Raw genomic sequence first — 27,961 nt, 5'->3', positions numbered from 1 at the left:
CGTACCTTACTTTCAAATGTCGTTTGGTTGTCTGGATGAAAATTCAATATACTGTATGAATGCAGAAAGAATCTAAGTTACAATAACAGATTATTCTTTCTATATTTGTTTCTTTTTTTAAGGGTGAGTCGCCTCGAAGCCCGCTGTTGGATTCTGCCACGCGAGCTCTGTGGTTGTAAGTCTGAGGCACTTTGGGGGATATTTATGCAGGGAAGAAAGATGTAAGTCCGCATAATTTTTATCATTATCCAGAAGGAGGGGGGAGAAGGAGGGAAGGAATAACAGACAAATACGCAAAAAGGTTTATGATTAGTTGAATGCTATTATTTGCCCTTTCAACAGGAAAATAACTTTGATAGCTATAATTACCTATAATTGACTTCTAAATTATGCCACTGGGTTGTACGTTGAGTATTCATTTACCGCCTTATCTTTTCCACTCTCTCTATGTCCCCCCCACAACCTTTTACTTGAGATTTTTTTTTTTGGTCTTACGTCTACTTAAGAGGATTTGTTCTGACATGATCCATCCACTGTCCTGCTCATGCAACCGAGATACTTTGTCGAAGGACGTGAATGAGTGGCATTTGGTATGTATGTATGTATGTATGTATGTATGACTTTATTTATATAGCGTCATTAATGTACATAGCGCTTCACAGCAGTAATACACGACAATCGTATAAATAACAAATAATACAAATAACATGTCATGGGAATAAGTGCCTCAGACATAAAAGTCACATTTAGGAAAAGGAGTCCCTGCTCCAAAGAGCTTACAATTGAATTGGTAGGTAGGAAGAACGTACAGAGACAATAGGAGGGTGTGTAGTGGTAAGTGCGTCTGCAATGGGTCAAGGTTTATGTATGAGGTGTATAGTATCAGCCACGGAGCTTCTCATATGGTTCGTTAAGCAGCTGTGTTTTAGTCTGGGTCTTAAAGGTGAATAAAGAGGGTGCTAGTATGATATTTAGGGGAAGGGCATTTGGTAACATGAACATGAACCAACTCATACAATATAATTTAAAAAAAACGTCAATATCTACAAGTGAGATTCTAAAGACTTCTAGGAGGCTAGTAATGCTGGATAACAGTGAGACCATCTTCCACTGAATAAGACAACAATCCACAAGGATGTTGTTCAGGGGGTATATTGAGTGTGAGGATCATAGAAACATATACTGTATATTGTTGACAGACACGAACCACTTGGCCTCCCTAGCCTCTATCACTTCTGCCTGAAGGCAGAATCCGTTACACGAATCCGCTACAGATTCATACTTCCTCACATATCCTATTAACATGCTTCACAAAAATACCTCGTTATAGCATTTCTCATCCTCTGACAAATACTTCCACTTAGTATCCTGTACATACACGTGATATATCCAAAAGTTACTATCCACAGTATCTCTGCTCTTGTCCCAGCTTTATATGTTGAGATCCTTTAGTCTTCGCAAGCACGTTTTATGATGCAGACGATGCTCCTCTCTCTGAGCAGCCAGACGCTGTGATGTACAGATAAACGATGTGGTGATAGTGGTAGCATTGCATATTCAATGATATGCTTAATGATGTTTCAAAGTCACGCAGCTCGGAAAGCTGTAGAGGAGAAAGAGCTATGTTAAGCAAATGTGCATGTGCTTTAATGCACATGCTGCTGATGGATCAATGCAGCATAGTTTTTAGTACATTCCCTTTCCCAGCTAGATTTAGCAAGCCCCATGGTATTACTGTATTCAGACAAGGGAGCAGCTCAGTGAGTAATGACACTGACTGGTACTGAGTTTGAAGCAGGGGAACCTGGTTCAATTCCCGGTGTCAGCTCCTTGTGACCTTGGGCAAGTCTCAGGCACCAAAACAAAGATTGTAAGCTCCACGGAACTGTGCCTGCAAAATGTCTCTGTAAAGCTCTATGTAAAACTAGCAGCGCTATACAATAACATTATTATTTTCATATCTTTCACTAATCTGGAACTGTGGCCTCTACACTGAAATTCTACAGTGAAGTAATTTGTATGTATGTCTTTATTTTAGCAGTTAAAGTTGTTATGTAAAAGCACTTATCATCTAGGATATCTATAACAGTCTGCACTGTTGTGCCATGTTATGTGTGTGTTGCAGGGGGGGGGGTGCCATGTGTGCGTGTGAGTTGCAGGGGGTGGGGGTTCCAAGTGTGCGTGTTGCAGGGTGGTCCATGTTGCGTGTGTTGCAGGTGGGGGGTATCATGTCATGTGTGTGTTGCAGAGGGGTGCCATGTTGTGTATGTGTGTTTCAGGGGAGGGGGTGCCATGTTGTGTGTGTTGCAGGGGGGGGTGCCATGTTGTGTGTGTATTTCGGGTGTATTGCCATGTTGTGTGTGTGTTGCAGGGGAGGGATGCGATGTTGTGTGTGTGTTGCAGGGGGTGCCATGTTGTGTATGTATGGGGTGAGAGAAGGATGAGGATAGGGGTGAGAGAAGGATGAGGATAGGGGTGAGAAAAGGATGAGGATAGGGGTGAGAGAAGGAGGAGGATAAGGGTGAGAGAAGGAGGAGGATAAGGGTGAGAGAAGGAGGATAAGGGTGAGAGAAGGAGGAGGATAGGGGTGAGAGAAGGAGGAGGATAAGGGTGAGAGGAGGAGGATAGGGGTGAGAGAAGGATGAAGTAAGGGTGAGAGAAGGATGAGGATAGGGGTGCGAGAAGGAGGAGGATAGAGGTGAGAGAAGGATGAGGATAGGGGTGAGAGGAGGATGAGGATAGGGTGAGAGAAGGAGGAGGATAGGGTGAGAGAAGGATGAGGATAGGGGTGAAAGAAGGAGGATAGGGGTGAGAGAAGGAGGAGGATAGGGGTGAGAGAAGGAGGAGGATAGGGGTGAGAGAAGGAGGAGGATAGGGGTGAGAGAAGGAGGAGGATAGGGGTGAGAGGATGATAGGGGTGAGAGAAGGAGGAGGATAGGGTGAGAGGATGAGGAGGATAGGGGTGAGAGAAGGATGAGGATAGGGGTGAGAGAAGGAGGATAGGGGTGAGAGAAGGATGAGGGTAGGGGTGAGAGGATGAGGTTAAGGGTGAGAGGATGAGGGTAGGGGTGAGAGGATGAGGGTAGGGGTGAGAGGATGAGGATAAGGATGAGAGAAGGATGAGGATAGGGTGAGAGAAGGATGAAGTAAGGGTGGGAGAAGGATGAGGATAGGGGTGAGAGAAGGAGGATAGGGGTGAGAGGATGAGGAGGATAGGGGTGAGAGGATGAAGATAGGGGTGAGAGGATGAGGATGGGGTGAGAGAAGGATGAGGATAGGGGTGAGAGAAGGAGGAGGATAGGGGTGAGAGATGGATGAGATAGTGGTGAGAGATGGATGAAGATAGGGGTCAGAGAAGGATGAAGATAGGGGTGAGAGAAGGATGAAGATAAGGGTGAGAGGATGAGGAGGGCTGAGAGAATGAGGAGGGGAATGAGAGGAGGAAGAGGATCGGGGTGAGAGAAGGATGAAGATAAGGGTGAGAGAAGGATGAGGATAGGGGTGAGAAGGATGAGGATAGGGGTGAGAGGATGAAGAAGGGTGGGAGGATGAGGAGGGAATGAGAGGATGAGGAGGGAGTGAGAGGAAGATGAGGATAGGGGTGAGAGGATGAGGAAGGGGGTTTGAGGAGGAGGAGGAGAGGGGTTGAGAGGATAAGGAGGAAGAGTGAGAGGATGAGGCGAAGGGGTGAGAATGAGTAGGAGGTGAGAGGATGAGGTGGGTAAGAGAATAAGGAAGGAGAAAAGGGGTGAGCTGATGAGAAGGGAGGAGGATGAGGAGGGAGGGTGAGAGAGAATGGGGGGAGAAGAAAGAATGGGGGGAGAAGAAAGAATGGGGAGAGAGTGGTGGGAGAGGATCAGGGTGAGAGAAGGATGAGGATAGGGGTGAGAGGAGGATGAGGATAGGGGTGAGAGAAGGAGGAGGATAGGGGTGAGAGAAGGAGGAGGATTGGGGTGAGAGAAGGAGGAGGATAGGGGTGAGAGATGGATGAGATAGCAGTGAGAGATGGATGAAGATAGGGGTGAGAGAAGGATGATGATTAGGGGTGAGAGAAGGATGAAGATAAGGGTGAGAGGATGAGGAGGGGTGAGAGAATGAGGAGGGGAATGAGAGGAGGAAGAGGATTGGGGTGAGAGAAGGATGAAGATAAGGGTGAGAGAAGGATGAAGATAAGGGTGAGAGAAGGATGAGGATAAGGGTGAGAGGGTAAGGAAGGTGAGAGAATGAGGAGGGGAATGAGAGTAGGAAGAGGATCGGGGTGAGAGAAGGATGAGGATAGGGGTGAGAGAAGCATGAGGATAGGGGTGAGAAGGATGAGGATAGGGGTGAGAGGATGAAGAAGGGTGGGAGGATGAGGAGGGAGTGAGAGGAAGATGAGGATAGGGGTGAGAGGATGAGGAAGGGGGTTTGAGGAGGAGGAGAAGAGGGGTTGAGAGAATAAGGAGGAAGAGTGAGAGGATGAGGCGAAGGGATGAGAATGAGTAGGAGGTGAGAGGATGAGGTGGGTAAGAGAATAAGGAAGGAGAAAAGGGGTGAGCTGATGAGAAGGGAGGAGGATGAGAGAGAGGATGAGGAGGGAGGGTGAGAGAGAATGGGGGGAGAAGAAAGAATGGGGGGAGAAGAAAGAATGGGGAGAGAGTGGTGGGAGAGGATCAGGGTGAGAGAAGGATGAGGATAGGGGTGAGAGGAGGATGAGGATAGGGGTGAGAGAAGGAGGAGGATAGGGGTGAGAGAAGGAGGAGGATTGGGGTGAGAGAAGGAGGAGGATAGGGGTGAGAGATGGATGAGATAGCAGTGAGAGATGGATGAAGATAGGGGTGAGAGAAGGATGAAGATTAGGGGTGAGAGAAGGATGAAGATAAGGGTGAGAGGATGAGGAGGGGTGAGAGAATGATGAGGGGAATGAGAGGAGGAAGAGGATCGGGGTGAGAGAAGGATGAAGCTAAGGGTGAGAGAAGGATGAAGATAAGGGTGAGAGAAGGATGAGGATAAGGGTGAGAGGGTAAGGAAGGGTGAGAGAATGAGGAGGGGAATGAGAGTAGGAAGAGGATCGGGGTGAGAGAAGGATGAGGATAGGGGTGAGAGAAGCATGAGGATAGGGGTGAGAAGGATGAGGATAGGGGTGAGAGGATGAAGAAGGGTGGAAGGATGAGGAGGGAATAAGAGGATGAGGAGGGAGTGAGAGGAAGATGAGGATAGGGGTGAGAGGATGAGGAAGGAGGTTTGAGGAGGAGGAGAAGAGGGGTTGAGAGGATAAGGAGGAAGAGTGAGAGGATGAGGCGAAGGGGTGAGAATGAGTAGGAGGTGAGAGGATGAGGTGGGTAAGAGAATAAGGAAGGAGAAAAGGGGTGAGCTGATGAGAAGGGAGGAGGATGAGGAGGGAGGGTGAGAGAGAATGGGGGGAGAAGAAAGAATGGGGGGAGAAGAAAGAATGGGGAGAGAGTGGTGGGAGAGGATCAGGGTGAGAGAAGGATGAGGATAGGGGTGAGAGGAGGATGAGGATAGGGGTGAGAGAAGGAGGAGGATAGGGGTGAGAGAAGGAGGAGGATTGGGGTGAGAGAAGGAGGAGGATAGGGGTGAGAGATGGATGAGATAGCAGTGAGAGATGGATGAAGATAGGGGTGAGAGAAGGATGATGATTAGGGGTGAGAGAAGGATGAAGATAAGGGTGAGAGGATGAGGAGGGGTGAGAGAATGAGGAGGGGAATGAGAGGAGGAAGAGGATTGGGGTGAGAGAAGGATGAAGATAAGGGTGAGAGAAGGATGAAGATAAGGGTGAGAGAAGGATGAGGATAAGGGTGAGAGGGTAAGGAAGGTGAGAGAATGAGGAGGGGAATGAGAGTAGGAAGAGGATCGGGGTGAGAGAAGGATGAGGATAGGGGTGAGAGAAGCATGAGGATAGGGGTGAGAAGGATGAGGATAGGGGTGAGAGGATGAAGAAGGGTGGGAGGATGAGGAGGGAGTGAGAGGAAGATGAGGATAGGGGTGAGAGGATGAGGAAGGGGGTTTGAGGAGGAGAAGAGGGGTTGAGAGAATAAGGAGGAAGAGTGAGAGGATGAGGCGAAGGGATGAGAATGAGTAGGAGGTGAGAGGATGAGGTGGGTAAGAGAATAAGGAAGGAGAAAAGGGGTGAGCTGATGAGAAGGGAGGAGGATGAGAGAGAGGATGAGGAGGGAGGGTGAGAGAGAATGGGGGGAGAAGAAAGAATGGGGGGAGAAGAAAGAATGGGGAGAGAGTGGTGGGAGAGGATCAGGGTGAGAGAAGGATGAGGATAGGGGTGAGAGGAGGATGAGGATAGGGGTGAGAGAAGGAGGAGGATAGGGGTGAGAGAAGGAGGAGGATTGGGGTGAGAGAAGGAGGAGGATAGGGGTGAGAGATGGATGAGATAGCAGTGAGAGATGGATGAAGATAGGGGTGAGAGAAGGATGAAGATTAGGGGTGAGAGAAGGATGAAGATAAGGGTGAGAGGATGAGGAGGGGTGAGAGAATGATGAGGGGAATGAGAGGAGGAAGAGGATCGGGGTGAGAGAAGGATGAAGCTAAGGGTGAGAGAAGGATGAAGATAAGGGTGAGAGAAGGATGAGGATAAGGGTGAGAGGGTAAGGAAGGGTGAGAGAATGAGGAGGGGAATGAGAGTAGGAAGAGGATCGGGGTGAGAGAAGGATGAGGATAGGGGTGAGAGAAGCATGAGGATAGGGGTGAGAAGGATGAGGATAGGGGTGAGAGGATGAAGAAGGGTGGAAGGATGAGGAGGGAATAAGAGGATGAGGAGGGAGTGAGAGGAAGATGAGGATAGGGGTGAGAGGATGAGGAAGGAGGTTTGAGGAGGAGGAGAAGAGGGGTTGAGAGGATAAGGAGGAAGAGTGAGAGGATGAGGCGAAGGGGTGAGAATGAGTAGGAGGTGAGAGGATGAGGTGGGTAAGAGAATAAGGAAGGAGAAAAGGGGTGAGCTGATGAGAAGGAAGGAGGATGAGAAAGAGGATGAGGAGGGAGGGTGAGAGAGAATGGGGGGAGAAGAAAGAATGGGGGGAGAGTGGTGGGAGAGAGAATGGGGGTACAATTTGAAAAAAAGAAAAGAAATCCGAAAGTGCATTGTGAAGGGGGGGGGGTGGGGTATTTATTTGTATATTGTAAGATGGTCTCTATAAGGTATAAATCAGTCATATATATGTGACTGATTAATACCTTATAGAGACTATCTTACAATAAAAAAATAATGCATTAAAAATGTTCTTTAAAAGCAGGAATATTTCGCCTGAGCTGTTTTGAGGATAATAATTTAATAATAATGAGTTATTGATATGTTGGTAACAGGGTCAGTGCAAGGTAATTCGGCGTCCTAGGAAACACCTTCAGCCTTGCGCCAACTTCCCCCCACCCCCCCCCCCCCCCTTCACAATGCACTTTCGGATTTCTTTTTTTCAAATTGTACCCCCATTCTCTCTCTCACCACTCTCCCCCCATCCTCTCTCACCACTCTCCCCCCATTCTTTCTTTTCCTCCCCATTCTCTCTCTCACCACTCTCCCCCCATTCTTTCTTTTCCTCCCCATTCTCTCTCTCACCACTCTTCCCCCCATTCTCTCTCTCCCTCCTTCCTCATCCTCTCTCTCATCCGCTCACCCCCTTCCTCCTTCCTTATCCTATATATGTATCCATATATATATATTGCAAACCAACACACTGACAATAGCATAATCTGTAATCCGGTTCAGTATTCATCATTTCATGAGATTTGTTTGTTTGTTTTTTTATGAGAGAAGAAAGTAAATGTTTAAACAATCTTATCAACCCTTTTATCGCCAGTAATCTCATTAGCTGCCTCATTTTGGGCCATATTTATTAAACAGTCTTCTGCCATAAGACATCTTCTGCCGCTAGAAAGCACTTTACAGCCCATTCACGTGGATGGGCTATAAAGTATCTTCCAGATGGAAGGTGTCTTATGGCAAAGACTCTTCAGTAATGGTAACAGCAAGCCATACCATTGCTTTAGTCACAGGGTCCAAACAGAGCAATTTGTGTTGGAGATGCGATTAAAAGAATTATTTTCACATAAAGGACATAGGACATAGGAGAAAGTAGCTTCACGATTGGCTGTCAAACCCACCATATGTATATTAAGTAGTCAATAGTTTTATCCACTTTAAAGTCATGACGCCTACAAGTTGGCGATGCATTGTCAGATAATTGACTGATGGTACAATGAATGGCAATCCTAGAAGATAAGTGAATTGTGCTAGGCAGAAAGCACACAATGCGGGAGAAAAGAGGATACATTCTGAAGCCTTCTGTAGGAGGACTCTTCTTCGGTAATTGTTTTGGTCTCCAAGTACTCCAACAACAATGCTAACTATGAGGCATCATTTGTATTCCTACTGATTTCATTTTGTGATAAGCATGTAGAGGATAAGTTAGTAAGTGGGGCCCCAGAATTAAACTTACTCCCATTCAAGCTCTTGTTAAGTGACTTGGGCATTTATTCAATTATGTTCAATTAGGCAACAAAAAAAGACATGGGTGAATAAAAGCATAGAAGACACAGAATAAATGGACTGGTATGGAATTGAATTAGCACATATGACATATATACCCATTAGATTGTAAGCTCTTTGGAGCAGGGACTCCTTTTCTACAATGTTACTTTTATGTCTGAAGCACTTATTCCCATGATCTGTTATTTGTTATTTATATGATTGTCACGTGTATTACTTCTGTGAAGCGCTATGTACATTAATGGCGCTATCTAAATAAAGACATATATACATACATACATACATACATACATGTACTATGTCAGGGGTGGCCAACCTGACTGGGACTTGGAGCCAGAATTTAATTATCTGTCTCATAGTGAAAGGGCCACAATAAGAAAAAATTCAAATGAATACCTGTATACACTGACACAGAGCATAACCTGACCGTGTAAGTGTGTAGTACTGTCAGGTTATGCTCTGTGTAAGTGTGTAGTACTGTCAGGTTATGCTCTGTGTAAGTGTGTAGTACTGTCAGGTTATGCTCTGTGTCAGTGTGTAGTACTGTCAGGTTATGCTCTGTGTCAGTGTGTAGTACTGTCAGGTTATGCTCTGTGTAAGTGTGTAGTGCCGTCGGGTTATGCACTGTGTCGGTGTGTACTGCGGAATATAACAGGATGGCACTATGCACTGACAGAGTATGTAGTCAGTGGCACTACACACTGATACAGGACATAACGTGATGGCACTATACATTGACACAGGACATAAACTTATGGCACTATACACTGATACAGGACATAACGTGATGGCACTATACATTGACACAGGACATAAACTTATGGCACTATACACTGATACAGGACATAACTTATGGCACTATACACTGATACAGGACATAACTTATGGCACTATACACTGATACAGGACATAACTTATGGCACTATACACTGATACAGGACATAACTTATGGCACTATACACTGATACAGGACATAACGTATGGCACTATACACTGATACAGGACATAACGTATGGCACTATACACTGATACAGGACATAACTTATGGCACTATACACTGATACAGGACATAACGTATGGCACTATACACTGATACAGGACATAACGTATGGCACTATACACTGATACAGGACATAACGTATGGCACTATACACTGATACAGGACATAACGTATGGCACTATACACTGATACAGGACATAACATGATGGCACTATACACTGATACAGGACATAACTTATGGCACTATACACTGATACAGGACATAACTTATGGCACTATATACTGATACAGGACATAACGTATGGCACTATACACTGATACAGGACATAACTTATGGCACTATACACTGATACAGGACATAACGTATGGCACTATACACTGATACAGGACATAACGTATGGCACTATACACTGATACAGGACATAACTTATGGCACTATACACTGATACAGGACATAACTTATGGCACTATACACTGATACAGGACATAACTTATGGCACTATACACTGATACAGGACATAACTTATGGCACTATACACTGATACAGGACATAACTTATGGCACTATACACTGATACAGGACATAACTTATGGCCCTATACACTGATACAGGACATAACTTGATGGCACTACACACTGATACAGGACATAACTTATGGCACTATACACTGATACAGGACATAAACTTATGGCACTATACATTGACACAGTATATAACCTGACAGAGTACAAGTAGATGGGGGTGTAGGGGTGACACATGTGAGAGGTGGTGATACATTGGAAAGGGGGGGAGAGGGGTGAAACATTGGGAGGGAGGAAGAGGATGTGATGCAAAGTCACGAGGAGGGGACAAGAGGGGGTGACAAATAGGGAGGGGGTAAGAGAGGTTAACGCGTGTAGGGAGTGACACATGGAAAGGGGGTGGAAGAGGGGTGCGATAGGACAGATAGGGGGACAGGTGTAAAAGGGGGAAACAGGAGGAGCAGGGGGGGGAAGTCTCTCCAATCAGCACCACATGGAGCTCTCAGCAGACAGGGGGTATACTCACTGTACCCTGTGCTACTAGGGAGCCCACCAGGGGTCGCTGGTCTATAGGAGCTAAGGAGAGGAGCTCTGGCTTCTCTTCTTCTATGACTCTATGGTCTCTCTGCACTATCTGCAGTTTGAGCCCCCAGTTTTTTTTCCTTTTCAGGGGCCTCACATGAAGCACTGAAGTGGCAACAGGTTGGTCACTCCTGTACTATGTTGTTGATTAATAAATATATTGCTAGGTATCATGACAGGTACTGCTAAATGAGCACTGGGTATACAAAACAAAATGTAGCGCTCTTTCCCCCACCCCATGGGAAATGTGGCGGCTACTGAGTGTGTGGTGCTTATCCTGTGGCTCACAGGAGGCCTGAACCTCCGCAGCTGGGAGCCCTGGGTGTACCTGATCCATCTGGTGACAGCGCCTCCACCTGTGAGAGATCCTGACAGCGCCGGATAAACCCTTCACAGGACCCAATGCAATAAGATCACACACTTGTATTTAATAACAGTTTACTGAACACAGGTACAACTAGATACTGTATATCATTACCCCACATACAATATAGGCCTCGTACGGCCGTAGCCGCACCTTGCCCTCCAACCGTAGTGTCCACCCCTGATGGGGTTTCACCCAACCTCCCTGGTGTCCACAAGAGCCAACCCACCAATGTGTGAGACAGCGCTGCCCACAGTAACTGAAAGTGTTATAGTTGGTGCATGTTGTGCAGTACCTGCTCAGGTGCTCCAGCACCTGGGTATGGCCGAAAAGCAAAAGGGATCCAATGATCCAGCAACGTTGATGTCAGCAAAGCCTCCGCCTCTGCTTGGGGTGAACTCCGGTAGGAGGGTCTCACCTTTGATAGTCTATGATAGTGTGGTGGTGGTCCTGCCCCAGACAACAGTCGGCAAATCGCTGTGCGGCGTCTTCAAATGGCACTATACACTAACTGTATACAGCTACAGGGGAAATGTCCCTAGCTAGGTGTTTCCCTGTAGCAGCCACAATCTGATTAGGTGAGTGGGGCCTATCTTGTACCTAAAGGGTTAATCTGGCCAAATCTGGGTGCCACTGACATTCAGACCCTACCTTCCCTTTCTCTGTCCTGGCTCCAACTGTCAGTCCCTCTAACCGCCAGAACTCCAACTGTCATAATTCTAACTGCCATGCATCTCTCAGCCCTATTAGTTGCCTGGCAATATGTGGTCTAAAGCCCCTAAGGCTACTGGGACTTGTAGTTCCCCTGCTGTGCTACACTCCTAATGGCCGCCGCTTACGCTTGCTACTGCGCATCCCCCCCTCCCCCCTGCAATCTCCCCAGTCTCCGCTGCCTATGGAAAGGCAAGGGACAAACAGGGGACCCAGGCTATACAAACATTATTATTCTTATTGTTTATTTGTAAAAAGCTAACAGATTCCACAGCGAGGTACAATGGGGGTAGTACAGAGAAAAATAAATTACATAAACAGATTGACATAAAAGTAAGGACAGACAAGCACAAGCAGATACAGAAGGTAATGCGGGCCTGCTCCTGAGAGTTTACAATCTAGTGGGTACAAGTAGGGTTGCCAGGTGGCTTCGCCAAAAATACTGGACTCAATGGTGAAAGGTGCGTCAGGTCACTATGTCCAGGGAGGAAAATACCAGACACATACATGTCCAGTATTACATTACCTCTCATTTTTTACTGGACAGAGTATCCAAATACAGGACAGTCCAGTTCAATACCGGACACCTGGCAACCCTAGGTACAAGGGGCAATGTTGAAAAAAATGGTACAGTGGCTGCTCATTGTTGGACAGAGTATGCCTCAGGGTGTATTTTGTCCAACCATATAGCTGACCCCAATAGGGCTGGAGGGGTAGTGGTGGCTGTTAGGGGTATGCCAGAGAAGCTTCCTTAAATAGGTGAGTTTTCAGATTGTTTTTTTAAATGCCTGAATGCTGGGGGAGAGTCTGATGGTGCATGGTAGGGAATTCCAGACAGAGGGGGCAACGTGGCATAAGTCTTGTAGGCAGGAGTGAGATGATGTAATAAGGCTGGAGGAGAGGCGGTTGTCATGGGAAGAATGGAGAGGACGTTTAATGGTATATTTGGGGACGAAGGCTGAGATGTAAGGGTGGGCAATGTTATGAAAAGCTTTGTAAGTCAGAGCTAAGGTTTTACATTTAATTCCAGAGGCTATGGGAAGCCAGGTAGGGATTCTGTTGTGTCATGATTGAGAAAAGGGTGTAACATAGCGATATTTGGAGGTGGAGACGGGAGTAATTAGTGAGGTCTTGAATGTGAGGAATGAAGGAGAGGGCAGAGTCAAAGGTGACACCTAAGCAGTGGGTTTGGTGTGTTAATGAGATTGCGGCACATTACCCCATTATACATCCAGAGGCCAATTAACCCCTTATGCCCTTACATACCCCCAGTCCCATTACCCCCTTATACCTCCCCAGGTCCATTGCCCCTTGTATCCCCTCAGGTCTATTACCCTCTTATACTCCCTCCAGGTTATCGTAATAGCACCCCAGCCAATTAACTCCCTATATCACATTACCCCCTTATAACCACTACTAATACCCGCAAAACACGAAAGAGAAAGGATCCCTATCAATACACACTCTACTAATTGAAAAAATAAATAAATTTTATTGATATAGTACAAAACAACAAAAAAAGGCATTTAAAAATCTAGTATTAGCGCTAATGTGTCACGTGACAAAACAAATCTCTATTTTGTAAAGGGATTGATGATTCAAACCCTTTGGGTGTGCTTTAACGTGTGAGATTACACACTTATTAACCACAATGCTGCTAGATAAATCCCAAACTCTAGTGTTGTTTTTAAAATAATGCTCTAGTACTTATGATGTATCATAGAAGAAAGGTAATCATTATTCTAGTTTCTATTATGTTAGAATTCTAACTGAAAGCAAGAATTGCCCTGTATAGTATACAGCACATTGAAAGTAAGGACTCCACACAATGTTATTCTATTACAGGTGGAACAATGGGAGATCTGCCTTTCAAAAAATACGCGCTTGTATTAATATATCGGAAGGGCACAGAAGAACAATTGAGCCTCCACCGCTGAGTAGTATGTTACCCCCCTGAATAGTTACACAAGTACCATTATCCCCTTATAGCCTCCTCCAGGCCCTTTATACCTCCTGCATGCCCATTACGCCCTTACATACCCCCAGGCCCATTACCTCCTTATAACCCCAAAGGTCCATTGCCCCCTTGTATCCTCTCAGGCCTATTACCCTCTTATACTCCCTCCAGGACTTCGTAATACCCCCCAGCCCAGCCCATTACCTCCTTATACCCCCCCCCCAACTTCCCTGAAGCCCATAACTAATTATACCCCTCCAGGCCCACTAACTCCTAACTCCCCCAGGCACATTACCCCCTTATAACCCCTCCTAATACCCCCCAGGGCCATAACTCCTTATATCCCACCCCCCACCCCCCCGGGCCATTACCTCCTTATATCCCCCTCCAGGCCCCTTACCTCCTTATATCCCCCCCAGGCCTATCACCTCCTTATAGTCCCCCCAGGCCTATTACCTTCTTATACACCCTCCCCCCCCCCCCATGCTACCCATACCTGCGTGCGCTGAGGGGGTGGGGGCATCCTGCTCCTTATATTTGTCCTATTTCTGTTGGTGGCCCCGGGTGTGTCAGAAGAGATGAAGTGAGGAAGAACATTATCAAGAAATTGATCTGTTGTCCAGGGGGGTGATAGATGACAGAAACATTGGGGGGAGGGGGGAGAAAACAGAGGCACCGCGTGAACTTCAAAGGATGAGAGAGTGGGCGAGGAACAGGTGTATGACATGAAATGTGCAGCATGGACAATGTATACCCACTCCACCGCTCTGTCTGTTCCCTGGTCTGGCGGTGTGGCAAAGGGAAAGATGATCATAGGTGAGACCAGCAGAACAGGTGGTGTCTGGGAGGGTGAGTCAGGTTTCTGTAATGGCAAGGAGGTCCAGAGTTGGAAATCAATGACTTGTATCACTGTGCGTTTATTGCAGACAGATCTTGCGTTCCATAGTGTACAGGAAAAGGGAAGGGAGAGGTGTAATGGGGATGAGGTTGGACTGATTGGCAGTTAAGAGGAGACTTTGGGATAAGGTGTGGAACGTGAAAGGATTGGTTGAGTATGTGGATAGGGCCAGGATTAGGGGATGTGTCACCATACAGTAGGAGTAATAGCAAGGAAAGGAAGAGAAAGTGGGAAATAGAGTTGTTCGACTTATTTTTGAAGGATGTCATGTGAGAAGCAGATGGAGTTGATGGCTGCAAAATGAGGGAGATGTCAGTAGAGAGTGGGTAATTAGGAAGGAGGTTTAGAGGGGAAAGTGTGGGAGCTAGGGATAAAGCAAAAGTGCAAGAGGGAAGAGGTAAATAAGGGAGAGCAAAGTAACAGCAGTCCAAAGCTGAGAGGGGCTGAAGTGACTGTAATTGTTTAACATGAAGTGTTTCAAGTTTGGGGTGTTGGCAGATGCAGTGCGGAAACAGCAGCAAGCTGAAGACACCTCTGATGCTGCCACCGTCATAGGACTATTGCTGCTGATCCTTGATGTCGCCGCCACCCTGCAGGGTAAGTGCCAAACCGGGTAGAACCTTTCATTTTGGCCGGGTACCCATTACCCGTTTTTTTTATAATTGGGGACCCGGTCCAACACTAGTCCACACACTCTCCCCCAGAGGGAAGAGGACTGGAGAAGGCCCAATACTCAGCCTCTCCAATGTGTGACCTGCCTTCCTCAAGTGGGGAAAAGCACTGCTAAATTTGGGCGGTACCTGACCTTAAGTACTGCCAGGAGGAGGGCACCAGGTCTGGCTCATGATTGGTCATGCCCAGGCCTGATGTCACCACCACCCGCTGTCACTCAAGTGCAGCTCCTCGGAGGGGGAAAACCCCATAATAAATACTGGCAAGGCCTGCTTGTACCAGGACTTACTGCCAGGAGGGAAACAAACTAGTAGCCACAGATGGCATGGCTACACTTACATATAACGCGTCAAACATATTCCGCAGCGCAGTACAAAGGGGGAACAAAATTATATCAACTAGATAAACAGAATACAACAAAAAGAAAGGTGCTGGAAAAAGTGCTTAAGCTTAGTAAACATGAAAACAATACTGTGAAATGCACACTAATAATTCAAGAGTGCAAAGTAAACTCATATAAATGAGCCAAGGCCGCCCGGAAACACTAACCAAACCAAATCCCCCTCCCCCCACCCACTGGTGACTGAGGAGAGAGAAGGAGTTGTTTTGCCACAGTTGGACTCACATGCTTGAAACAAACTGCTGTGTTGTAAGTGGCATTCTGGTTTTATAACCAGATCATCTTCAACAAGCCATCTCCATTTTTATTTTTATAGAAACTAAGTTTTCAGTATTTTTAATAAATGAGTTTAATTGTTCATTTAGCTTGAGGTTTGTGTTTTATGTTGATGTTTGACATTAGAGTTCTATGTGTGTATGTTTTTTATGTTACATGTCATTTTAACTAGCAGAATACACTATGATTTTTCTTTGTGTTTGATTTTACATATCACGTGACGCCATCCACGAAGTCTGCAAGCCAGTCCAGGTGCATATGATTGGATCACCCTACAAGGACTATATGCCACCTACTTATTAGTGCATTTGGACATTTGGTTGGACTGTATCTTTAAGGCGCCGGTTTGTATCTGTTTTCTACATAAACAGAATGACATATAAACAAGAGCAAACAGATACAGAAGGTAATAAGGACTGTGCTTGTTAGGGCTTACTATCAAGAGAGAATAGGGTGCAGAGTTGAAACAAAAGGTAAAGTGGCTGCTCATTGTTGGACCAAGTATGCCTCGGGATGGAGTTTGGTCCAGCCTCATACTGTAGTTGCCCCTGCAGAAAAGGGACACTCCAACGTGATCCAATGTCTATTCAAGTGTTGCTTATGTGCATGTGATGCTCAGCATCTCTTATTTACCTTTTCTCTGGGTGTTGGCATGTGTGCAGGACTGGTATGGTAAGCAATAGCAGAAGTCGCCAGGAACTTTTTTTTAAAACTTTATTCATAGGAACACATACAAATGTCTTCCTTGAGGTGCTAATGATTCATCCCCCAAAGAGGCACAGCTCTTGCACTGTAAAGGGCACTCCACTGTTAGAATTATGGCTGTTCTCAACTCCACTGGGATCCCTAGACAGGGTGTAATCTTTCATGCAAGATTACACCCTATCACCTATGACAGAACCAATAGATTCTTACCCCCTAGTAATTCTAAGGTGCTACTCCAAGGCCCTTACTAAGGAACCTCCTTTGGAGTACCTGTCCATCCCCTCTAGTGGCTGGAACACGCTCAGGGCCAAATAGAGGGGCCCTATCTTTAGGAGTGGCTCTTCCCTAGCTGGAAAACAGCAGTGATCCTAGCACTAGAACATGTAGTTACAGACGGTAACAGGACTTACATTATGTACAACGAGAACCCCCATCTTGGTCTCCTTCTGGGATCTGAACCCAGAATATTCCATCCCCTTTTTATATACCACCAGTGTCATCACAAGTCATTATGACTATTAGGGGAGGGTTATGGACATTGTACATAGTAACATTACTTAGGGACATCCCAAGGCACCTTCTAGAAGTTGGGTGCGGCTAGGGTTTGCATAGCCATCCTACCCCATGTGATGGATAGAGGTGATACACTCTAGCTGTACCTGCAGTAAACCCTCTAGGGCCCTTAAGTACAGTTGTTAGATATGCCTTTTCATTATTAAATTATAATTCATCATTGTGTGATTGGCAAAGACAGGTGCTACTGTACATAGATTATTCCCGATAGTAAAGAATGTTCAGTAGTACAGTAGTACAAAAAGGTTATTTGAAGTAAAGAGGAGTGGCTAATACCAAAGTTAGATTCAGGGATTGATGATGTGATAGACAGCTGTCTTGTGCTATCTGAGAAGTAACTTAGATTTACTATAAAAGATATATATATATATATATATATATATATATATATATATATATATATATATATATATAAGATCTGTGATATTTAAGGACTACAGTATGACAAAATTAATTCTGACAATAGTCTGAGCTCCTTGAAAGATAAGGAGCTTAGAATAGAATAATCTACGTATATAATATTCTCTGCTTAAAAAAAATGGCAGATTTGGTTAGTACTGTAAGTCAGACATGATAACATCAGAAAAAGAATTTTATTTTTATTTATTATTTTATAAAAATGTTTTACCAGGGAGTAATACATTGAGAGATACCTCTCGTTTTCAAGTATGTCCTGGGCACAGAGTTATAAAAAATACATGGTTACAATAAAAGAACAGGGTTATACAGTCACTTCACAGACATTTCATGGACAGATAAAGTAGGAAAATTGGGTACAGGGGTTAAAGGGCTTGTGAGTTTCTGATAGAAATAGAGCAGCTTTAACATCAACTAACATCAGCGAACGGCAGCAAACGGCTCACGCCCTTTGGCTGCGCCAAAGGCTGTGCGCTTTTGGGGCAACGCAGATGTACGCTGGAGTGAACAAAAAGATCTTTCCTTTGTGTCCCCTTGGCTCATTAACATTCCAGTGGGTGGGTTTGCCAATTCAACAAAGATCAAGCACATGTTAACCCTTAGCATGCTGGTCCTGTGCAGAGGGGAGCAGTTCTTTGCATAACATCAAGATCAGACAGGAGGATTTACCAGGGGAAGAATTCAACAGGACAGGACATTTAAAGTAGAGAAAAGAACAGATAGCATCCAACCTCTTTGAAAAGCATATGACATTTGATGTGAACTACCATATATCTGCTATACGTAAGTCATAACATTGGACTAATAAACTTGACTTTTGAGTGCTAAACCGAATGTGGAATTATTATATCTAGCTAAGGTATAATGTATTGAAGACGTTTTAACAAAAGTAGTTTTCCCACAGTGGTGCTACATATGCATAATAAATGCTGATTTAACAATGTACTCAGACATCAACAGCAAATGAAATAAAACATATAGAACATTTTCTAAAACCACGCCAAACAATCATTTTAGAGCAGAGAAGAAGAAGCACATTTAGTAATGAATTGAAGGCATCCTGCTCAAAACTAGATTAATCTCTCTGTGACTTTGAGCCAAGCCACAAACTTTACGTGAACCACAAACATAGAAGATTGTAAACTCTGAAAGGGATTATATCCTTGATTGTGTAAGTTCAATATTGTAAAGGATTGCACGTGTGGTATCCAATAGGAAAATGGTTGTTATTCCCTGAAGAACACTTCCTAATTTAGGAAATGTCTGTCCTCCAATAGGTGAAATAGTGGCACAAAGAACCCCCTAAGTTCCTACACGCGCTCTAGTACACGCGCTCACTGAGTTTTCTTGGTGAGTAGTGCGTTAGAAAAAGTTCAAAATAAATACGGTTGGATAGTCTTCTGCATGTTTTGTACAAGCCTCTGCCAGTTAAGTGGAGGCACTAGAAGTATTACGATTTGTTAAGTAAGAACCATGGAAAGCATGCCTGAATAAGGTAAGAGTACACTTCTCTACTAGGCAGGCTCTGGTATGGGGTATGTAATTATAATGATAACAATAACTTTATTTCACATAGTACTTTTCTCCCAATGGGACTCAAAGCGCTTCACAATTACGGCACGTGGTATGCGGCACATATGAATTTTGACAGACACAGTCCCTGCTCAGATGAGCTTACAATCTATGATTTTGGTGCATGAGGCACTGGGAGATAAAGTGACTTGCCCAAGGTCACAAGGAGCTGGCAGTGGGAATTGAACCAGGTTCCACTGTTTCCCACTTAGCGTCACTGAGCCACTCCTTCTCCAGAGTCTTTTCAGGTATTCAGCTGAGGAATAAAGAAAGGATAACCCAATCCCGGGTAGGTAGAGGTGAACCAGAGAAGTAGTGCAAGCTCGTACCTTAAGCCCCAGGTCCTGTCAATCTACATACTTCCACTACCAACCCCATTATTGGTAACCAATCTAGCAGTTGTGATTAAACTGGACAGGTTGTCTGAGTGCTGTCCAGTTGTACATTGTTTCTGTGCAAGACGGTCCCAGTTTCAGGGTCTGCCACCTGGCATAATTAAATGATGGTTTTATATACAATTATAGAGTCTGAGAACAAGTACTCTATTTGCCCAGCGTCACAGCCAGCTGCAGTGCGAAGTCTTTGGTAACACCACATCCATGCTGCAGTGCATATTCCTTCTTACTATACATACACTGTAAATACTCTACATACCCTCTTACAAATATTGCTTTGTGGCTTCCAGAACCTGTACACTGCCTGAATTATGCCAAGTCGCTGTCTCTGCAAAGGAAAAAAGCAAAGGCTGTTTTTGTTGTTACATCCTGTTAAATTAAACTACTTCAATTGCCCAAATCTACCAACTGTGCCAAAGTTAAGTCTAATACATAAGATCTTCTACATTTCCTTGCGGGAGGTTAAGGGCCATGTTTGTATTTCAATATGACGTAGAGCAGGGATGTGCAAACCTTTTTGTCTGCACCCCCTTGCCTGCTCTCCACGCCTGACCAAAATACCTTTTCTCCGGCGTGCTCTGACATCACAACATCATGTGACGTCGTGTTGCCATGGCAACACGACATCATATGACGCGTCACCAGAAGCCGCCGAAGACAATGTAAGGGAGTTATAGAGGCATCACGCGCTCCCCCAGCATTTAATTTAAATGTTGTGGGGAAAAGCGCAGGGCCTCTGTAAGCACCGCGCTCCCCCAAGAAAATGTTGCCCCCCCCCGCCCTGACATAGAGAATGGGAAATGGGGGACCTCTTTTAAATGAGTTTGTGTTGCAAAAGCATGGTATTTAGCTGCTGAATGGAACCAAACAGAGATGTTCTGTATGAGTGATACCCACGGCTGTTGGCCTTTGTCTCATCTCAAAGATTCAGATCTATAGCATCGGACTATCTCTGCTAAACATGTACCTAATGTTTACTCTTAACATTGTCCTCAGTTTTTAGAAATTGGACGTCAAGAAATACAAATGACAGGATGGTTCATCGTGGCAGAGGAGGAGGCAGAGACGTCTGTGGCCGTGCTCATCATCTTTGTTTCTGCTAAAAGCCCTACATGGCTTTGATAGGAGCCCACAGAGCAGCGAGAAAGATGAGACAACGAGTGAATTAATTGGAAGTCGTCTCTCCACTAGCGTCCTTTATCATAATGATGCTTCTTCAACAAGAAGGCACTCCATTCAATTAAACCCTCCAGTGAGCATGGAAAAAGAAAGAACAAACACAGATTAAGAACATAATTAGCTGAGTAATTTCAGCACAGCCAATAATGATTGTGTAGAGAGCAGAGGAAACTGTTCAACAACATGTGAGGTCAAAGACAAAATAGCACATCCTGCATTAACCCTAAAGGCATTTTACTTGTATTTCTGTTTTATGAGGACAACAGCCAAAACACCTGTATGTACCAATTCCAGACAACCAAAGAAGACAACTATGCTATGTTGTTTTGTCACTTACCACACAACTCTCAATGACATTTTGAATGTATTATAATGTAACAAGCATTTTTGTTTCTATAGCAACCATTTACAAAGTCACATCCTCTTCCTCTTCTGAAAAAGGCTCTGGCACACCCCTTTTTGAGCCCTGCCCTCTCTCTAGCAGTGCACCAATTTTATCTAGTGACATAATTTTCCCCACAGAACTTTGCATCTTTGGTCCTCTTCTGCAGCACTGCAGCATTTTGTGAACCCTCGAGCCGAATCTTCGCTGATCGATCACAGGAGAATGGATCGATCTGCAATTTAGCTAATTACTTATCATTGTGTGGATTATGTTGGTGCACATATTGAAGGGGAAAAATAAATTTAAAAATCAGCAGCTTGGACTGCTGCTTTAACAGTATGTGGGATTAGGGTGCTATCGTTTACTAAGCACTGTTCAAAATATAATAACCCCTGTCTTTTAGAGATAAATTCATGAATGTGTTATTAATGAACACAAACGATAGCACATATAACACTTTAGGTGTATCTACCCCTTAGATGCAGAAGACTTTGATAAGCGTTTTTATTTTATCAGTTATACAGTAGTTATAGCCCCTGCTACAAATGTGTTTATACTGTGAGCAATAAACAAAGAAGTCCAGAGCAACATCCAATGTGACAAAAATACACAGTGAAATACCTATATATCTCTTGAAAAAAGGGTAATTAACCCTTTGGACAAAGTGTATAAGCCTGCGAGCCACTTTAAAGGCATGACCATAATATTGCAGGTCATGTGGCTCGAAAGTGGCTCGCAGGCTTATACGCTTTGGCCAAAGGGTTAACTAAATGACCCTATTTTCAAGAGACATATCGGTATTTCACTGTGTATTTTTGTCACATTGGATGTTGCTCTGGACTTCTTTGTTTCTTGTTTTATACAATTAGCCACGCCCAGTAGCACTCCTTATGACACTTATTCACATATATATTCTGTGGTAATTGCAGGGGGTTTCTGAGAGCTTGTTGGGTATCTGTGTATACTGTGAGCAATGCAGAGTTGGTCTGCTTCCCCTATCACATGGTGTGATGAGTAATGGGAGATGCTGTGCCTGGTCTGCTGGCAACACATGACAGAAGATTTGGGCTTGGATGGCAGGAAGACCTGCTGTATTGGAACGTTGGAGCAGGCTGTCCGTTTGAAAGACACAAAAAAAAAGTCCAACTTCTATTCTAATACAGAGAACCAGAGAGACAGCTAGTGACAGTCTGAGACGAGACAGATATAAGTAGTGCCATTCTGAGACCAGACACAGAGACAGTCCAGGTGACAGTGAAAAAGTTTTAAGAGACACATTATCACTCACACATGGAGAGCGAAAGTGAGTTATGAGAAGAACCCACAGCAAGAAAGATCCAGATACTTGCCAGACTGTTAATGCGCCACTGGTAACAGGCAGCCGAGAGGCCCTTCCATGCAATTTCAAGTATCCTTTGTGTACTACACACACCTCACATATGTTTCACCCTTAACAGGCCTGCAACGCGAATACACACCATCTAAAAAATAAGAGCTCCAGTGCCGTGCCAGCATTAATATGGACCTATTTGTCTGCTACATTGAACGCTGGGACTATACAATGGACAATAGAGCAGTGGCATTACTTATTGTGTAATGTATACTGTACATATTGTGTTACGTAAATTGTGGTTAATCTAAGGGTGAGGATCGCCGGGTTGAGGGTGCCAATGGGCTATAAAGCACCAGTAAATATATACACAGGTCTTGTCTGGTTGTCTGTTTGGTCTGACTATGGTGTGCGAAGGGAGAGTGGACGTTATAAGAGGGGTTACATAGTTCTGGGATTTTAAAGCCTCCAAACTTAGAAGTTCAACATAAACAAATTAAATGACATCTTCATACATTTATATAATGTATGTATTTTTGCTCATCACTTTCTCAATGCAATCTTTCTTGTTCCTGGCTTGATATACTGTACTGTAGGCTGTTATTCCAATTTACTGTCACATTATATCAGGGGCTGGCTTGCAAAATTTGGCCCGGGGGGCAAGCCCAACAAACCGGACCAAGAATCAGACAGCCTACACACCATACACAGACACACGCACCCCAGATACATGCATCATACACAGAGCACACACCCCAGATACATGGATCATACACAGACGCATGCACACCAGGTACACGCACCATGCACAGAAGCACGCACACCAGGTACACGCATCATACACCGACACACGCATCATGCACAGAAGCACACACACCAGATACACGCACCATACACAGAAGCACCCACACTGGAATAACTACCCCCTTCACCCACCCCCTCTATCCCCAATAAAACAGGTGCTCTGGTTTAACCTCTTCATTACCTTAGCAGCTATGGGGTGCCAGTATCACCCTGCATTGTTTATATTTGATAACCAACAAGATTCAGTCTAGTGCCCCATCAATTCAGACAGGGATTGGAGTGTAGTAACATCGTGAATATGCATCTAGATATACAGATTCAGTATAGTAGTATAAACACTGCTGTCAGAATCACTCTACTCTTTCCTAAATCTGTCTCAGCGTCTCCCCTGCTGAAATCACTCTCCTGGCTTCCTATCAAATCCCGCATCTCGCACTCAATTCTCCTCCTCATTTTTAAAGCTTTACACTCTTCTGCCCCACCTTATATTTCAGCCCTAATTTATCGCTATGCACCATCCCGACTCTTGCATTCTGCTCAAGGATGTCTTCTCTCTACCCCCTTTTGTATCAAAAGCCCTCTCCCGCCTTAAACCTTTCTCACTGACTGCCCCACACCTCTGGAATGCTCTTCCCCTCAATACCCAACTAGCACCCTCTCTATCCACCTTAAGACACACTTGCTTAAAGAAGCATATAAGTAGCACCGTGGCTATTACTATACACCCGATACATAAAGCTTGGCCCCCTGCAGACGCACTTACCAGAACGCCCTCCTACTGTCTGTACGTTCTTCCTACCTACCAATTAGATTGTAAGCTCTTTGGGACAGGGACTCCTCTTCCGAAATGTTAATTTTATGTCTGAAGCACTTATTCCCATCATCTGTTATTTGTATTTTTTGTTATTTATATGATTGTCACGTGTATTACTACTGCAAAGCGCTATGTACATTAATGGAGCTATATAAATAAAGACATACATACATAGACAAGTTTCGCTGTATTAAGGTGATGAATCAATAATGCAGATTCAGTAAAACGGTCATGGGTAAAGCCAAGGTCAAAGTTCAAATGAGCCAATGGGCAACTTGTTAGTGGGCAAGGCTGGAAAACATGCAGCACCTTATGTACTTATGTATATTTTAATATTTAACATCCCAAGACAGCTTCCAGTCCATTCACTTGAAAGTGTTTTGTAGCATAGCACCATTTACAAAATATGGGTCAGCATGGGAACAAACAAAAGCACTATTTGGGGATGAAAAAGTGTATCCAGTTGTTTAGTTCATCTGTGAATATTTGTTTCTTGTCGCGACGGCATTTCAGGTTATCAGGTTATGCACCGAGTGCCACCACACAATATTTTTTGTGCCTTTCCTTGTTCAACAAATTCTTACATTTCAAATGTGGGACATTAATGATTGATTTCAGTAACTATGACTAATTTGACTGTATTCTCAATGAAACGGACAATGGACAACAAGACCAATAGAATTAATATGAATTTAAATATGAATTTACTGATCAATGCATTTAATGTACGAATGGAACTGACCCAGCTATCTTGCACAGCCATCTGATGAGTTTATCATGATAATGACATAGGGAATACTGGGACCATATTTGATTGCCTAGAACTGACAGGTTCAGTATTTTTATTTCATCTCAACTTACATCTTAAGAGCATACTGTAAATGGAGGACTTGTTAGAAACATGTTTAAATATCCTATTTTTGTATGATGGAGTATATACTCATGCTAATAATTGGTTAAGGGCTATTTGGGATGTCGGGTACCGTTTCACTCATCATCATCCCTTCATTGTAATCATCTCATGCCAATGGGCAATTATTAGAAACTTATCCTACTCCTTGCAATTTTCACTGTTTCTGCTGATCTTTTCTCATGTTAATACTTCTGTGCGGGGCACAGAGTCAGATGAATTCTTAGCAACTGGATCTTAATGATGCACCTGTAAAAACGGTGAGCATTCATCTCTGTTCATTGTTTGCTATTAAAATGTAAATCATGGTCACCATTATGTATCAGTGTAGTTCATGTTTGGTTCTTTCTTTCTCTTCCTCTCTTGATATACCTCCTCATTCTGTCTCTAACCTCGCCTCCTCCACTCTCGAACATTATTCCCATTCCTCTCTTCCACTCTCGGTTTGCCTCTCTATCTCCTGGTTTTTACATCTGTACATTTCAGTTTGTCTCCCACATAATGAGAAAAAAATGCATTGTCTACATATCATTTTGAGATATTTTACATACATATAGACATGTGCAAATGTATATCATATATACTGTATATGGCTTTTTTTCAGGGGGAACGCAGTTCCTGTACCTTTTTGAAGTGAAACTTCCTTAGTGGCACCTCATTCGTAATGGGGCAAAAATGGATTGTGGAGACAGAAATGAAACGGATGTGACGTCAGTGCTGGCAGTTGAGGCCGGGCTGTGTTCTGGCTCAGCCCGACCCCAACACTGACATCACACCCGCTCCACAAATCAGATGCGGCGGCGGTGGCGATAGCCACCGGCGCCGCTCCTAATGGCCACCACACCCCCCACACAGCCGCTGACATGCGGCGGCGGCGGCGATAGCCACTGCCGCCGCATCCCCCACACAGCCGCTGACATGCGGCGGCGCCGCTCTCCCTCACCCGCTCCTCCACACCGGCAGCCGTCCTCCTCAACGCATGCGCAGAGGCTCTGTCCATATCCATATTGTGGATGGCAGGTTTCGTGTGTGTGTGGTGTGGTTGGCAGAGGGCGCTGCTGCGAGGCAACCGGTGATTCGCTGTCACGCAGGGGGGTGGGGGGGGAGGAGAGACTCAGGCAGAGCTGCCGTGGGTCCGCAGCTCTGCCTGTCTGTGAGGGGAGTAGGAGAGTCTCAGGCAGAGCCGCCGCGGGTCCGCAGCTCTGCCTGTCTGTGAGGGGGGGGAGTCAGGAGAGAGGGGGCAGGACACAGAAAGAGAGACACACATACACTGACAGACACACACACATACATATACACACACACACTGACTGACACACATACACACACACACTGACTGACTGACACACACACACACACACACACACACACACACACGTACACACACTGACTGACACACATGCACACACACTGACACACATACACACACACTGACTGACACACATAGACACACACACACACACTGACTGACACACATACACACACACACTGAATGACACACATACACACACACACTGACTGACACACATACACACACTGACTGACACACACACATACACACACACACACACACACTGACTGACACACATACACACACACTGACTGACACATACACATACACACACTGACTGACACACACACTAACTGACACACATACGCACACACACACGCACATGCACACTGACACACATATGCACGCACACTGACTGACACACATACACTCACTGACTGACACACATACACTCACTGACTGACACACATACACTCACTGACTGACACACATACACACACTGACCGACACAGAGATACATTCACACAACACAGAGAGAGAGACATACACTGACACACACACACATTGACTGACACACACACACACACACACACTGACTGACACACACACACACTGACTGACACACATGCAAACACTGACTGACACACATGCACACACTGACTGACACACATGCACTGACTGACACACACACTGACTGACACACACACACACACACACTGACTGATACGCACGCACACTGACACACATACACACACTGACCGACACAGAGAGACATTCACACAACACAGAGAAAGACATACTGACTGACACACACACTCACACACTGACTGACACACACACACACACACATTGACTGACACACTGACTGACACACATGCACACACTGACTGACACACATGCACACACTGACTGACACACATGCACACACTGACTGACACACATGAACACACTGACTGACACACATGAACACACTGACTGACACACATACACACACTGACTGACACACATACACACACTGACTGACACACATACACACACTGACTGACACACATACATAATCTCTGACTGACACACATACATACACAAACATACATACATGCTCTCTGACACAAATACATACTCTCTGACTGACACACATACATACTCTCTGACTGACACACATACATAGTCACTGACTGACACATACACTGACTGACACATACACTGACTGACACATGTGTGCCGAGCACGCGCGTTATAAGTCAATTTCTGTGACAAAAGTCAAAGAAGTTTCACTTACTATGCGCGTGCACAGCACACACAGCTTTTTTTTTCATAGACCACGTGGTATATTTCTGGCATTATTGTTATAATCTAAATAAAATGAATTTTTCCTGTTCACCATGGCAGTGGGCACGTAGGGTTAACTCTATCCTAGGCTCAGTAGGACAGGAGTTTGTTATTTTTTAATAGGACTCACCGGACTATAGCTATTGCAGTTAAGCCACAGAGTCTCAGCCTCTCTTCCCCTGAAGCTCTGTTCAACGTACCGTGGATGGTAGAAAGACGGAGGCCCGTGTGACCGGGAAGACTTAGCCAATTCAAAGCAGCATGGACACAATCAATAAAAGAGAGGTGGGTACTACCGATCCTTTCTTTTGGGTACCACCTGCAGTTCAAGAACAATCCAAGAAGGGATATATTCTTAAAGACAACATATGCACAGACAAAA

At 44.8% G+C, this 27,961-nt stretch overlaps 1 protein-coding gene and 1 long non-coding RNA gene across 6 annotated transcripts in view; one reads left to right on the top strand and one right to left on the bottom strand.

The window, feature by feature from the left end:
• Nucleotides 1-27,961, bottom strand: part of LOC142497569 (galanin peptides-like) — an 83,857-nt gene that overhangs the window by 21,515 nt on the left and 34,381 nt on the right. Inside the window, exons 1-2 of one of the 5 annotated variants that reach the window (XM_075605556.1) lie at nt 11,257-11,626; nt 1,321-1,603 (exon numbers count right to left, since the gene is read on the bottom strand). The exons of 2 other annotated variants lie outside the window; for them this stretch is intronic. The gene's annotated coding sequence lies outside the window, so the exon portion shown is untranslated. 2 more of the 5 variants (XM_075605557.1, XM_075605558.1) reach the window with 2 other exon arrangements.
• On the top strand, nt 10,633-17,440 carry LOC142497570 (uncharacterized). The gene is made up of 3 exons (XR_012802274.1): nt 10,633-10,717; nt 13,518-13,612; nt 15,026-17,440. It is a non-coding gene; the product is annotated as an uncharacterized LOC142497570 (long non-coding RNA).

This window comes from Ascaphus truei, chromosome 6 (assembly GCF_040206685.1).
Source record: "Ascaphus truei isolate aAscTru1 chromosome 6, aAscTru1.hap1, whole genome shotgun sequence".
In the NCBI taxonomy this organism is placed as follows: Eukaryota; Metazoa; Chordata; class Amphibia; order Anura; family Ascaphidae; genus Ascaphus; species Ascaphus truei.
Note: the sequence above shows the minus strand (reverse complement) of the source record. Positions and strands in the feature narration are given on the sequence as shown.